The following is a 16,835-nucleotide window of genomic DNA, read 5'->3' on the forward strand; positions in this document are numbered from 1 at the left end:
GACGACCGCAGTCCTGCCTTTACGCAGATCAATGTTTGATGGGCAGCGCGACTCGGAGGCACGGTTTCGCTCTGTTTTGGATTAAGAGACGCTCATTGTCTCGTTTCCGTTTCCCGTTTCATTGTCTCGCACTTGACCTCAGGCGTGACGGCATAGAAAGGCATAGGTCATGATATGACCTAGGACCAGTGGGCTCCGCCCGGGGTGCCGGATTATGCACGGCGGTAGCCGAGTCTATCCGTTGGTGTACAACGCTTTGGGGGAGAACAGGACACAGCCTGTTCTCTTCCGACGTGGTGCACGCCAGGCCTCATGTGCTCTTGATGGAGGGATGTCCAGGAGCGGATAGAGGTCCCACCATCGACGCTCATAGAGAGGGCGACAAGGGACCGCGTCGCCGGACAGGCCGGTCAGGCCGAGTCTCCAGAGCGCGCCGGCAGTGAAGATCGTAAGGCGTGAACGCAAGTCATGCTAGGCGCTCGCCGTCTACCGACGGGCTCTACCGTCCTATCAGGTGCACTGTCTGCCTCCAGGCCTCTGAGGGACGCGCCGGGGGGCGGCGCTTTGCAAAGGTCACTCCTACAGGCAGGAGGCGAGGGCGCAGAAGCGCCGGAGTCGACGTCTCCGTGCTGGACGAGGTGCTGCCTGAGGCGCGTGCGCGGCAGCCGAAAGCTGCCAGCGGTGGGCGTGGCTGTAGGAATGGTGGGCCGCCCACCGTAGCCGAGACGCGTGGAGCGTCGTCCAAATAGAGAGCCGTCACCCTGGAGGTCAGGCGAGAAAACAAGTCGCCGTCCAGCTCCGGACAATAGATGTCGGCCCAGCAGCTGCATCGGTGCACAGCTGATAAATTAACTGATAAGTTTTAAATAGGGCTTAAGCGTGGCTTTATTTGGTGTGTGGAATGTGATAGACAAATTTAATTTAGCTTAACTCGAACTCGCACGGACGTGTCAATTGTAATGTTAACATGCTAGATAAACAGGGAGGGGGGGGGGGGGTCCATGCTCGGGGTGAGTGTTGTCGGGCTCCGAATGCATGATGTCTGTGTGGATTAGTTAAGGCCGAGGGGGCTTCCAGGGTTGTTATCCAGCGGGCCCTTGCCAATGTAATTCGCCGGTCTCGTGGGATCCCTTCCAAACTGGCTGTATCATCGCTGCATCTGGTCCCGTCTTTGCCCCATTTAAATATAATCATCAGCTAAAACGTGGAGGTGGGGTACCGTGGTTAGGGGCACACAGCCACGTACGAGGAGACAGCTGTTCGTTGTGCCTGACCGGACCTACCATCCCGCTAATACCCTGGTGACCCGCTTCATCCTAGCTCTGTGGCTTACAGGAGTGTGCGTTGATGTCGGGTGCACCGGAGTCACTACACGCCGAGTCGTGCGCCGAGTCGAACATCATCTGGCTCGTAGGCTGACCAATGGGCTGCTCAGTATGAATTCGCTCTTGTGGGACAGCGACAGCCGACGCCGCACAAACATCCAGCGGCGGCCCGGCAGCAGTGCGGCGCACGCAACCTACCACAGAACACCGCCCCCCCCCCCCGCAATATATGTTTCAAGAGGGGAATACTACAACTCCGGCCTTGGAGATTAATCGTCCTTTCGGCACGGCCCATAGTGATATCTTATGGCTTTTTAGGATTTATCATGAAAAATGGTAGGTTTGCAAATGCAACTGCATCCAGTCAGCCACCGGTAACGATTCCTTCGTGAAATGACACACTATGAGCATGCTTGGCTGTTGCCACGACTTTACTTGGGTTGATGAAAAGGCACGTAGCTAGCACTCGAGGTAACTGGATGATATCATATCCCTGACGCCGTGCTCTGTGCACTTACAGCCAGGGGTGAAAAGTGTCTTTTCTGTCACCGGCGAAATTTGAGCCGTCTAAATTGTCACCTGGAGCCAAACCTTTAAGCAATTATTGCAATACAACTCTAGTTGCGATAAACCACAAAAACAAAAACAAAGTAAATGAAATGCGGCATAGCCACCAAATATTTTCATTTCGGGAGTTCATTCTCACTCTATTTTTATCCATTGTTCGTGCGAAAGGGTTCATTAGTTTCCCGGAGGACCATCGACTTGATTCGAAAACCGACGTTGAAAAGGAAGAGTCTCTATTAGCCCAGGAGTTGCAAGGCAAAGGTGAGAGAGGGGTTAGAAGGGCGGCGTCGCACACTCCGAAGTCGTCGTCGTCGTCATCGTAAACACGAACACGGCTCGCGTCGAGCCGCGCCGTCGGAGCGTGGACGTGGACTGCTCGGCAGGGACCGTGCGTCCCCGCCCGCGTGTCCCCATAAACCCACGAGGACCACATATGGGCTCCAGATGGTGGGGACCAATCGGCAGAGGGGCCGCTCACACCATCGCGGAGACGCCGTCACCGCGTCGGCAGCGACGGCCCGTTTGCTCGCTAACATCCATAATGTTTCATTATTCATAATTTTTGGATTTAGTCGCCTAAAACTAGTTGTGAAATACTATATCACAGCTACCAACTGGGGAAACAAAGCGCGTCAAATCTGGGGAAAAACTGATTTAAGTGCATTTCGGAGGCAGGCTCAGTCATTTTTTGCTGCACAGCCTCCTCCCCCCTCCCTCTCTCACCCCTAAGTATTTTGAAAAATGCATCCTCGTAGTCCTACATTTACTAACAAAATAGTTCTACAAGAACCTGGAGACGATAGCACTTGGGTTTTGTGACGTCATCTTTCAATCAGCTGGAAGCGTTGACGACCTTCACTATCTTTGCATAATCGTTACCGGTGCATAAATCGCCCTTCCTAGCATGATCGCACCCATTTAGAGCAAAACCCACGCGACAGTGGTATCAACAGATGCAAACAACATTTCTGAGCGCCCCTAATATCTTCATTTATGCAATATGATGAGAATTAAAAGCGTTTTATCTCACGCGTGTCCACCGATCAGTATGCTAACTCTGAGGTGCAACGGGCAATGTGAGAGGCTACACCAGCGATGTTCGACGTCTTATCTCAAAGCCGCTGTTCCTCTCAGCAGCAGGAAGCCCCGGATGAACCCTTGATATGTGTCGCTCCAACGTCCCCCGTTTACCTCTGCAGCTACAGCTCAGGTATCCGCAGACCACAACCCTTCTTGATCAGGAGGGTGTTTTAACGCTATCACCTAAAAAAAACGACGGTCAGCTGCATTCTTCTGGTCAGCCAGGTCATCACCACATGATCACAAGTAACAGCAGCCCACAGCCTCGCACTGAATCCACTGCATTACCGAGCGAGCGAGCACTCGCGCCCATCTGTCTCATATGGCACGACGCTTTATCATCGCAAGATGCTGTGGCCAGTTGCAAGTCTTACCCCTAGTACTAGGCCTAGTTATTTGGTATTTACTACTGTTTAGTATGTGAAGGGAATCTTGGCTGAAAAAAATCTATCAAAAGCACTGATCTGAGGGTCACTAGAAAAGCCCTGTGTCACCACTGATCTGTGACGTCAGCACTGATATGGTATAGTTCGCATCGTACTTCTGTCCCCGTGTTAAAAACCATCCTGATTATAGCTAATATGTTTGGCAGTATTCTATGGCTCAACTTCCTCATATAGCAAAACGTCAACGTTTTGACATGTGCTTCTATACATACTCACGCCGCAGGCGTCAGCGAGCACAGACTAATACTAAGCTTTGAGTTTCAGCTGGCTGTGATAGTCTGTTGCATTCTGTGCTGATCTGTTGACATTTGTTTTCATGTTCGGAATTTTGTCACCAATTGGCTCTCAAAAGTGTCAGTTTTTGTCACCTACCATACCCGGTAAATCAGAAGCTTTTTTCACCCCTGCTTACAGCCGAGGTGACACCGTGGATCGATAATCTTCTAGGAACCCCTTGAGCCGTGCGGGCGCTCCACCAATGGGTGTCCGAGTATGTAGTGGGGTTTTTGGAGTGGTCTGTTTTGAGGCGCACCGCAGTCGTGCAATCAGAAGTTCAACAATGAGTGAAATAATCGCTGCTTGCAAGCTGATACTGACCGCAGGCTGTCCGTGTGTGAGTGTGCTGGTGAGGTCAGACCTGATAACACAATCCGCTCTATCTTCGGTACACCAGCGCTGCATGTCATTGCCTGTAACTGCTGTAGGTGGAGACTCGGCTGGGTTTGACGTCCCACACTAGAGCTGATTTTAGTAATAATGAACGTTTACTCTTGCTCCGACCCTAGCCTACACATCACTAGAGACCACTTCGACACGGTTTAATGTGAGGGAGACACGGGAAAGCAACGCACATCTATTCGTTGTAAGGTCTGTTCATTGTAAGGTAAGGAACACAAGGACAAATTGGGTGCCGCATGCCTGCGCCAGGCAGCGATGACGAAAATGGTCAAACAAAGCTTAGCAGCCGACACCGATAAGCACAGAGACAAATGCATGCCAGCTAAGGTCACATGCTCTCGATTTCGCACCCGCCCGAGATTATTATTCTGCTTGATCCGTTTTGCGCTAACTGGCCCGTCTCCGTTTTTAAACATGACTGATTTGTTTGCATCAGTCAGAATGTAGAGAAGCACGGCATTGTTTATTCAGTCAACGATGAGACGCTGAGTTGATGAGTTCACTATGGTCTGACGCTGAGGGTTCTGCGTGACAGGCCGCAAACTGAACACTCTGTCATTCAGACCTTCACGACTCGCTCCTGGAGGCTGATCAGACCACATTTGATCGCGACCGCGCCGTCGGCAGTGGAAGTCAGGACTAACCGTCCACATCAGCAGCGGAAACCTGGGCTAACAATTTACATCAGGAGTGGAAGTCCAGGCTAACTGTCCACATCGGCGGTGGAAGTCTGGACTTACTGTCCACATCAGCAGTGGAAGTCTGGACTAACTGTCCACATCGGCGGTGGAAGTCTGGACTAACTGTCCACATCAGCAGTGGAAGTCGGGACTAACTGTCCACATCGGCAGTGGAAGTCGGGACCAACTGTCCACATCGGCAGTGGAAGTCTGGACTAACTGTCCACATCGGCAGTGGAAGTCGGGACCAACTGTCCACATCAGGAGTGGAAGTCCAGGCTCACTGTCCACATCGGCAGTGGAAGTCTGGACTAACTGTCCACATCAGCAGTGGAAGTCGGGACTAACTGTCCACATCGGCGGTGGAAGTCGGGACCAACTGTCCACATCAGGAGTGGAAGTCGAGGCTAACTGTCCACATCGGCAGTGGAAGTCGGGGCTAACTGTCCACATCGGCAGTGGAAGTAGGGACTAACTGTCCACATCGGCAGTGGAAGTCTGGACTAACTGTCCACATCAGCATTGGAAGTCGGGAATAACTGTCCACATCGGCAGTGGAAATTGGGACTAACTGTCCAAATCGGCAGTGGAAATCGGGACTAACTGTCCACATCGGTAGTGGAAGTCGGGACTAACTGTCCACATCGGCAGTGGAAGTCGGGACTAGCTGTCCACATCAGGAGTGGAAGTCGGGACTAACTGTCCACATCGGCGGTGGAAGTCGGGACCAACTGTCCACATCAGGAGTGGAAGTCGAGGCTAACTGTCCACATCGGCAGTGGAAGTCGGGGCTAACTGTCCACATCGGCAGTGGAAGTAGGGACTAACTGTCCACATCGGCGGTGGAAGTCTGGACTAACTGTCCACATCAGCATTGGAAGTCGGGAATAACTGTCCACATCGGCAGTGGAAATTGGGACTAACTGTCCAAATCGGCAGTGGAAATCGGGACTAACTGTCCACATCGGTAGTGGAAGTCGGGACTAACTGTCCACATCGGCAGTGGAAATCGGGACTAACTGTCCACATCGGTAGTGGAAGTCGGGACTAACTGTCCACATCGGCAGTGGAAGTCGGGACTAACTGTCCACATCGGCAGTGGAAGTAGAGACTAACTGCCCACATCGGCACTGGAAGTCGAGACTAACTGTCCACATCAGGAGTGGAAGTCCAGGCTAACTGTCCACATCAGCAGTGGAAGTCGGGACCAACTGTCCACATCAGGAGTGGAAGTCGGAGCTAACTGTCCACATCGGCAGTGGAAGTCGGGACCAACTGTCCAGAGCCCTGAACACTTGCGGGCGACCAACCACGCGCTCGATATGAATGCGCAAGCCAGCTACCGACCACATCCGGGATAGCCTCGGCTCGCTCAAGCTCGATGTGTTTTGATTTGATGGGCGGCCACAAAAGCGAGCATCCCTTTGCTGCCAAAACCCCATCCGCTTCCTTGAAGCCACAGCGTGTGAAAACGGTTGAATCTGGTCCATGTTGAGCCAAATAGCCTGCCTTGATGACTAGATGAATATCCGAGGCTCGGTCAGTCACTCCTTGTGACAGCACGTTACTGGAGCCATCGAGGGTACATGGTACTCAATATTGGACCGCGTCACATTTGTTTGTGGTCAGACCATGAGTTCGCATACCACATGGCAGTGGAAGGTTTCTCGATCTCGAAACAGCATTGAGCTGATCCTGTTTAATAAAAGGCTTTGAAAGCCAGAGGGAGACGTTTGAGTATCTCGTCAGATGGTGGCCATCTGAGGAATTCACGCAGGCAGCCAGCCATGACTGGGGTGTGAGCAGACACCAGTTTAGCGGCAAAGCTTCCCGAGATGCCAAAGTTGTCCGCGATGAAATGGCACTGATGATCGGTGCTCGTCCGCATCAGCGTCATGAAAACGATGTCAAATTGCTACCTGTCGCCCCTCCTCGAAAATCAAACCTAGCAGCTAGCTTATGTCAAACAAGCATGCTGTGGCTACCCACACCGGGATACCGCATGTAATCTCTGCTGATATGATGCCTGATTCGCTCTCGGGAGACCCTATTCCACTCTCTGTTATCCGCATCATCCTGTCGGACTTTGGGACATGATCAGGCCCACCAGTCTCCATGTGTGTCATTGGCACCATCCGTTTCATCGTCACTGTCAGTAACCACGACGGCTGCCGGGTTGACGGCCGACACACCTGGTGCAGCGGTACATGCTGAAGATTAACACCAGTGGTGCTCGCTGAGGCCAAATATGTGGCTATTGAGGACAATATGGCGGAGACGCAGAGTATGGGCCCGATGGGAGTCCTGATGCATCTGCTGCCGATGGGACCGCTGGTAACATCGTTGGAGCCGGCGGTGTAACACGCGATCGGGTGGGGGGTCAACTTGACTGGCCCCCGAAGGTTTGTCCGAAATGGTTTCCGGACGGCGCGGCGTAGCCACGCCATGTTTTGCATAGCTAGAGGCAACTGGATAGCGGTACGTCTGGTACCAGAAATTTGGAAGTTCTTGTAACGTCGCTGACCTACGATACGCTGAATAAGACATCGGCAATTTCATATCCCCATTGCATTACACCGTATGCAATACATGTTCATATTTTACAACGCTGTGCCGACAGCGTGAGCAAACTAACATCTGTCCATGATTACTTTGCATAAGGATTGAACACGTATGACCGACATAGTGCTATGACACATCGATAACATGTAAAAAACAGATGAAACTATCAACATAATGCAAGCCATAGTACATCCAGCAGGATTGGGTAAACCAACAGCTCCTGTCCTTACTCAAAAAATGACCGCGTTTTCAAATCGCATGGGGGCGAATTTCCAACGTCCATACTTTTCATCATGAAATAAAGAGTAAAGCATGCATTGCATACAACATAACCTACTCAACCTCAGTTGTTTCACGATTTGAAGTTAGGATAAGATAAGCTTGCAGTCAGCAGACCCTGAATTACTGACAACTTTGGGAATTTCGGCTTGGTAAGTACCACAATACGTTTCTAGAAACACCCTTTCGCTTATTGGAGATGCCACTCTTGTTACCATCTGAGTGCATGGCTGCATAACAGCTTTTTTAGGCATTCCGGGTGGTTTTCGCAACTTCTGGACTATTGTGAGATTGTGCGTACATTAACTGAGTCGAATATAACCTGTTCGATTTTGGATATCGAACTTGAGGGGTTTCTCACCATGTTTTCGCCTTAAGATGCCACCCATTATCAAGATGTGTATGTAGTTTTTCAGGTCCATCGTTAAGATCAAGATGATCTCCACAGGCCCGAAGCGCTCCTGTAGCAATGGAACCACCTCGATGGGTGCACTTGTACAGTAGCTTCTGCTCTTCCGTATTGCCAGGTACCGACTCGTTTACAACGACGCAGAACTAGCACTCGAGTTAACTGGATAACACCATATCTCCGATGCCAGGCCCTGTGGACTTACAGCCGAGGTGACACTGCGGACCGATAATCTTCTAGGAACCTCTTGAGCCGTGTGGGCGCTACACCAATGGGTGTCCGAGTATGTAGTGGGGATTTTGAAGTGGTCTGTTTTGAGGCGCACCGCGGCCGTGCAATCAGAAGTCCAACACTCGAGTGAAATCATCGCTGTCTGCAAGCTGATACCAACCGCAGGCTGTCTATGTGTGAGTGTGCTGGTGAGATCAGACCTGATAACACAATCCGCTCTATCTTCGGTACACAAGCGCTGCATGCGATTGTCTGTAACTGCCGTAGGTGGAGACTCGGCTGGGTTTGACGTCCGGTACTAGAGCTGATTTTAGTAATAGTGAACGTTAACTCTTGCTTCCAATCTAGTCCACACATCACCAGAGACCACTTGGACATGGCAGGATGTAAGGGAGACCCGGGAAAGAAACGCACATCTATTCATTGTAAGGTATATGATGCTTAGATCACAAATAGACCATACTGAAGTGAAAATTCAAGTTACAAAAGTTGGCACTTATGAGTCAGCGAGAGATGCTCAGCAAACATACATACATTTCAAGTTGGCATGGATGTAATATCAGAAACATGACAAAAATGTGTTCCAACATCCTAGGTCATTTCAGTGAAACAGAAAACATTTTAGAACGGTGATTTCAAAATAGTGCAATGAGCATCGAAAACTGTGTCAGCCCAATGTTTTGATGCTGCGCTTTGTACTTCCCTTCCACAGCATTTCTTAACATGAAAGAAAATGAAGTAATTCAACAACAAAAACAGCAACAAAAAGTTCACCAAGCAGAAACCACTTAACCAAAAAAACCCTGGACTCCTGCACATCAGCACATCACCAAATCAAACACCACAGACATACCTCTGGCTTCTGTGAAGACAGGGCCAGGAATACAAATATCACATCACCGCTTCTTGCAAAATGCCAATGCTTATTTCCGTGAAAGTAACCTAATTAAGCCTAATCTAAAAAAACTTATCTTATCTCATGCTGTCCAACCTATTTGTATCACAGCAGCTTTTGTGAGTCACTGACTCTTGGAAAATTCCTACTGCCACTTGTTACGCACTTAACCAACTTAGCCTAACTTAGAGTAGCCCATATGCTGAACATCATCTCAACCCACCCTACCTATGTCTTGCCAGCAGCACTTGTGATAGAACATGATAAAGCCTATTTGGGGCTGGCTTCAACTTGTCTTTTGGTTCAATTACAATACACACAAGTCAAATACAGACAAGTCAATAAGTCAAGTCGCACTGAACTACTTATTTTGAATGCCATGGTTGGCCTCTGTCAAGAGCAATGGTGAGTATGCTCCACGAAACAATCCCTCTCCTCCAAACATAACATAACTCAAAGATGGCCACAAAACGAATTTTGCTGCTTGTGATTTCGCTTGTGGTTTCAGCTGCAACAAACGTATCCATTATGGTTTGGTTATTCACATTTCATGACTTAAAGTTTCAGATGTTGGCTTCACATTTTAGACGTGATGGTCTACTTGCTAAAAACTAATAGGTACCTCATATTGTAATTGCATGCAGTTTGGAGTATTCCTGTGCTAAAAATACCGTGTATATCTACAGTCTATCATTTGCCAGTGAGCAAACAACAGCAACTATGGATGACACCCTGTTCAAGCAGACATGAGGGACCATGTCAACAAATTTGAGGCAAATAGTCAAGTTATGGAACAAAATAATTTAATTACATGTCCCGTAAAATCACAATTTGCCTTACGAAGGAAACTCGATAGACTTAAACAAAAAATGAACAAATCTGGTTGCAAATCATGTGATGAAAGTATGTTAGGTTGTGAACTAGTTGCGCTACAGGAGAAACTCGGTGTTCTTCACCTTCCGGCCGACAATGCTTGCGGAGGGCGGAGCGTCCGCTTAGGTCTGTAATGAGGCCCGGCTAACCAGCTGACGAAACGTCGCTGCCAGGCTGGGTAAATCATCCCAACGACAAGTTTTGTGCTGCTCATGACGTCACTGGTAGTAAGGTGAAAAATGGACCTTTTTTTACTTCTCACAAGATCACAAGGATGCACCAGCCGCTTATGATGACAGCATTGAAAACCAAGCGTGTGTTTGCAATAACACATCTCCTGCATCCCACTGATGACGTCACTGGGACGAATGTATCGGTCATCCGTTGAAAACTTCCAGTGGGACACGTTTTTGTGCGTGCATCTACCTACGTACTCGTGGTTTACATTCTTATGCTATTTGAAAAATAAATGAATAAAAAAGCTGCGTTTTGTCTACTGCTCAAGACGTCACGTGGCTTGAGTTACGGTCTTCGTTTCGTATCACTAGGGAACCTGATTATGGCGGAAAACCACCTTTCCCAGCAGGCTTCCTCAAGAAACTACTGCAAGGCGGTCCAAGTGATCCATGAACAAACCGCATTCAGGCATGTCCACATTGAGTTGCTAATGTGGCCGGAAAAACGCATGACCTGACTCAACGTTTTCGTCTACCAGCATTATCGGTCTTTAACAAACATTCCAAAATCGTGTCCGTCGGTGCAACCACTGGTGGACACCATTTGGATACGATTTAGACAGCAATGGTTTCTCCTAGAATTGAAACGCGGGTTCCGTGAGTCTTATGGCACGCTCACCATTAGACACTCTGAGAATGTATGTAGTACATTAAAGTTATGGCAATGGATGGGAATAATCGACTACAATATGACTATAAGCACCTTTGCTTTCTGAGACGTTCCTCCGTCTATGTTTTGGGTGCCAACGCCAGACCTTGTATACAACTGCAGACCAAGTCTTCAATTTACCTTCCGGCCGTCTGCTCTGAACTCTCCAATTTCAATGCGTGACGTTACTTTGCTGCGTTTGGAAACGACTGCAGGGTGTTTGAAATTATTTCTGAACAAAATGCCTTGTAGGTGATTCCGCTTCGAGCCAATAGTGTGGCCGTTGATGGGCGTAATCGTAGTGTTTGCCTTTCGGCCGTCAGCCCTATACACCCATTTCAAACATGCCAATTAACTTTCAATCGATGCGACTATCAACAACAGCATTTTAAGAAAGCGTTTGATTTGGACAGACCATGCTGGCGGCCGATACGTAAAGAGCTGTGTTTTAAGCCTATCACCGGCCCTATTGGAAACTCCTGTTCTATTGTGTGCTTGTTGGGATGAGTACCGTTTTTCCATGTGTCATATGCAATCGTTGGACTTAATTTTTCAGGTAAACATACATTTCATGGTAATTACATTTAGTCGTAGACGCACCGCGTTTCACGTTCGAAGGCGTGTGGGTATGGCGTAGGCCTTAACGCACGCTCTGGCTATGTGCCCAATAGGCCGTGGTGCTGTCCGTGAAAAGCTAACCGGGGCTAAAATATTTCAGATGCCGTTTTTAAACAGCTTTGAATGATGTCCACCAGTCGTTACAGCGATGAAAACTACGTGGACACGTTTGAAATGAACAAATCATACTGGCGGCCGAAACGTCAAGAGTTCACTTTGCGCCCAGCACCGGCCCTATTGGTAACTCCGAGTGGGTACACCCGACTGACATTTTGTTCAGAAGGGATGGGTCCACTATCTCCATTGTGATAGCGAAATTGTATGCATAGTTTTAAAATGTTATTGCTATTAATATCATCTATTTAAACTATGCCGGCACGTTCGAAATGGCCAGACAATGGTAGCGGCCGAAGCGTAAAGAGTCCGCTTATGTCTATCAACGACCACTATTGCTAGCATCCATTCGACAGATTTCAATGCAAGTTTGTTCATGAATCATTTGGACATCCAGTGCTTTCTAAGTGTAGCAAAGTTATGTCGTGGAGTCAAAGTGGACATTTCATGGCAGTCGGCCGTAATGGAAATGAGTATTGGTTCAAAATGGTGATTTGGCGACGGTCCGTTACCAGCCGGAAGTAGACTTTCTCATTCATTACCCTGCACTCACGTAGCGTTTCTTTTGTTTTGTAATGCGTGACGAACACGTTTTACTGTATATGCACATAACCGCATACAAGCCTTGCATCAGGTTCGCAGGCGGTTAGGTATTGCGTCGGCCTTAACGCACGCTGTGGCTTTGTGCCCAACAGGTCATGGTGGGCCCCGAGGAATAAGCTATCGCGGCTACAATGCTTTCAGGGTCCTGACCATGTAACATGAATGTTCAGATGAACATACGTTCTATGGTACACTGTATATGGAAAACAAGCGAGTTTCGGCTGGCAGTCTGTTAGGTATTACGTCGGATAACTGGGCACATGACACGCTGCTCCTATTTGCCCAGTTAGCAGCGCTGGTCCCCGGCAATAACCCGCCAACAAAAATATATGAACTGCCATTTAGACAGTTTTGGAATAGTATCGGCTGGTGATTTCACTGATGGAAACTAAACTGACACGCTTGAAATGGGAAAATAATGCTGACGGCTGACTGGTAGCATCTGCTCATACCCATCACCGGTCACATTGTTAACTCTGCTTGTGTTGTGTGCTCGTTGGGATGTGTGCCTCGTTTCACCTTGGCATATGTAACCGTTGGACGTGATTTTTCACGTAAACATACCTATTATGGTAAATACATTTAGCCGTAGACACACCGTGTTTCACGCTCGAAGGCTCGTGTGGGTATTGCGTAGACCTTAACGCACGCTCTGGTTATGTGCCCTAGAGGCCGCGGTACTGCCCGTGAAAAGCTAAACGGTGCTAGAATATTTCAGATGCTGTTTGAACAGTTTTATAATGATTTCCACTTGTCGTTTCACCGATGGAAACTATATTGGCACGTTTCAAATGGGCAAATGATACTGGTGGCCGAAACGTAAAGAGTCAGCCCATGCCTATCACCAGCCCTATTGTTAACTCTGCTTCTCTGGTGCGCTCGTTGGGATGTATGCTGCTTCTCCGCGTGTCCTATGTGAACGTTGGACTTGATTTTTCAGGTGGACGTTCCTTTCCTGGTATGTGCATGTAGCCGCATGCACACCGTGTTTCACGCTCGAAGGCGTGTGGGTATTGCGTAGGCCTTAACGCACGCTCTGGCTATGTGCCCAATAGGCCGTGGTGCTGCCCGTGAAAGGCTAACCGGGGCTAAAATATTTCAGATGCCGTTTTTAAACAGCTTTAGAATGATGTCCACTAGTCGTTACAACGATGGAAACTACATGGACACGTTTGAAATGGACAAATCATAATGGCAGCCGAAAGGTAAAGAGTTCACTTTGCGCCTAGCATCGGCCCTATTGGTAACTCCGAGTGGGTACACCCGACTGACATTTTGTTCAGGGGGGATGGGTCCACTGTCTCCATTATGATAGCGAAATTGTACGCATAGTTGTGAAATGGTATTGCTGGTGATATCATCCATTTAAACTATACTGGCATGTTTGAAATAGACAGGCAATGGTAGCGGCCGAAAGGTAAATAGTCCGCTTATGTCTATCAACGGTCACTATTGGTAACATCGATTGGACTGATTTCAATGCACGTATATTCATGAATCATTTGGACCTGCAGTACTTTCTAAGTGTAGTAAAGTTATGTCATGGAGTCAAATTAGACATGGCAGGCGGTCGTAATGGAAATGAGTATTGGTTCAAAATGATTTGGTGACGGGTGCTACCAGCCGGAAGTGGACTTTCTTATTCATTTTCCTGTACTAACGTAGCGTTTTTTCTGTTTTACAATGTGTTTACGGTATATACACATAATCGCATACAAGCCTCGTATTAGGTTTGCAGGCCGTTAGGTATTGCGTTGGCCTCAACGCACGCACTAATCGTTCGAGTGCAAAATAAGTTTGGGCGACCCTCACCTTTCTGATACGTTTCTCCGGCCACTGCTAGCACAAGTCAAAAAATCACTTTTCCAACCAAACGTTTTTTTTTGTAACCTTACCAAACCTTACTCCGCCTGCAATAAAGTTAAAATCCTACTGCATGACTTAACTTTGCTGCACTTAAAAACTTTTGCAAATGGTTCCAAATGATTGAGGAACAGCAAGTTTACTCTGAAATATCATGACCGATGATAAGCATAGACGAACTATTTGCGATTCGACCGTCAGCATTACCTGCCGGTTCCATACAGATCAATATGGTTTCCTCCGGTGCAATCATTCGAGGACACCATTTTAAAACGGTTCCGGGCGAATATATATATATATATATATATATATATATATATATATATATATATATATATGTAAATACATTTCGCCACTCAGTGATTAGGTGACTACGTCATGCATCAGACCTAGCGTCAGGGAGTGGTCTAGTGCCGACCTAACAGGTCATGGTAGCTCAAATGACTTACGTTCCGGATAGAAGCGTCCCCGTTAGCGCAAAGTGCCAGCATTGTGCTATTGTGAAACTTCTCGACAGTGCCTTTTCTTGCTGTGCCATGCACTTTATGTCATTGCTGCATTGGGCGTCAGCAATGATGCTTCGTGACAAGCTAATTGTTATTTTATTATCATTGCAGCCATGGCAGGCGATATGTTCGCTTCCCTCCATATTTGCCTGCTCCTTGCTTGACCTCACCTAGATCCCGCCTCCAAAGACCAACCCATGCGCCAAGTCGTGATCTATCCGCAGTCCGGTTCGGTGGGTGGCGCTTTTTTGACGCTTTTGAAACTTCTTCCCGCCGGACCAATTAGAACATCTTCATACACCCGCCAAAGTGCACGCACTTGACGGCGGGTGATTTGCCGCGAGCGAAAATGGCGCGAGCGATCAGCTGATCGCCCAAGGCCATCGATCGTCGCGACAGCATAGGCAAGATTGCAGTGAACCCGGCGTCGAATGAAACCGAGGGATGTATAACAATGATTCAGGAATGTATACTGTGGATGAAATGGCAAAAATCTTGCGTAAGTACGGTTCGCTCCACTGTTTTACGAAGTCTTTAGTAATGGAGGTGTGCTCAGGGCAAGGGCAGTAGAGAGCAGTTTTGTGGTGCTTGTTGCAAATTCTCTTGAAATATGATGCGCGACAGAGTAGGCGTTAGGTGTCTAGCAGCGGACCGTATGTAGCAACACCCCGTCAAATACCAGAGTATTATGATACTGTCGGCATTAAACATGATGCGTCACGAGAGAGCGAATGGTGCGTGCCCGTTAATTTTGAGGCGTGTGCTTAGACGCTTGGTGGGGAGAGGGCAGAGACACCACAGGCCAATGCACGCATATATCGTGCCAAAGAGGCACCAGTTGTATGAGCCGTAGAAGTAACACCGCGGAATATGTAAAGGGAATTTCCAGCCTTAGACCCAAATGGTACGCAATCAGATCCGCACGGAAAAACTAGCGTACAGGGGCTCACGCAGGGAGGCAAATGACGAATGACGAAAAATGACTAGTTACGTATTGAGGCGGTGCATCGCGGTGCAAGGCGATGCACAACCGAGCACCGGAATGACGAGAATGGCTGTACGGCTGGGGTCTGACGGATCGTCAGGTGTATGGTCTTGCTCGTTGTGTACTGTTAATACGCTTTTATGCGTATGAAGGTGACCAAATACCTAAGAGATGGCTCCGATTTGCCATTTGAGTGATGGTCAGAGATTGCACTGGGCAGAATGTTTCTAACATAAAATGTTGATTTGGGTCAGTGACCAGTGACCCACTCTGACCTTTGAAATGTCCATAGAACATGTTTGCCGCGATCGCCGCCGTCAACAAATTCGAAACGAGAACAAATGAGTGTCTCATGAAACCAAGAATCGGAGCGAAAAGCAGGCCATTGTTTCCTTGTTCTGGCGTTCAGACCTGGCCCTCTGTCAATGTGATTGATTATAATTCTAATTTCAATTGATTTCTTGCCAAGAAACTATCTCGAAATGTATGACTCCGCCCAGCACTCAATTGTTGCATCGCGTTGGACGATTCCCGTAGACATTGCCTGCCCCGGGTCAGCGGCCTTACAGGGTGCATCCAACTTAATACATCGAAAGATCCGCTTTTCAATTCCCTATAGCTATGCGAAGGTTGGCGCGGCTACGCCGCGCCGTTCGGGAATCATTCTATCTTGCCACCGGGGCCCACCACGGCTTATTAGGCACATATCCACCGTGCACGTTTAGGCCCATGCAGTACCCAACCGCCTGCGCGTGTAAAAGAACGCTTGTATCTGGCTATATGCGTTAACCGCAATGCAAGATGAGGTTATGCGCACCAAACACATTTATTACCAGACACAAATGAAATAAGACAGTCTAAAAGGGTTACTACGATTTCACTTCCGGCTGGCAGCGCCAGTCGACAACACGCTCCGCATGAGGCCTTGTCAACAGGAGCATGATGAGAACGTCCGGCGGGGTCTGTCTACAGCGGGTACTGCTCACGCACACTGCGCAGCAGCTCTCGGAACTCCTGTTGATGAGAACGTGATGACGATGTTACAGTTTTTAGCGATAAGGGTAGCATTTGACGAACAAGTGACGACTTCACAGGACAGTGTAATGCCTCACCCAAGGCAGATGTGCACGATTGCATACGGGCGTAAGCACGCTTGAAACAACTTCGTTACATGCAGTGTCAGCTATGTAAAGTAGTTGAGCTTCAACAGCCTTGTAGCAATCGGACATGTTTTTC

Source organism: Pollicipes pollicipes, unplaced genomic scaffold (assembly GCF_011947565.3).
Source record: "Pollicipes pollicipes isolate AB1234 unplaced genomic scaffold, Ppol_2.1 Scaffold_6138;HRSCAF=7277_pilon_pilon_pilon, whole genome shotgun sequence".
Lineage (NCBI taxonomy): Eukaryota > Metazoa > Arthropoda > Thecostraca > Pollicipedomorpha > Pollicipedidae > Pollicipes > Pollicipes pollicipes.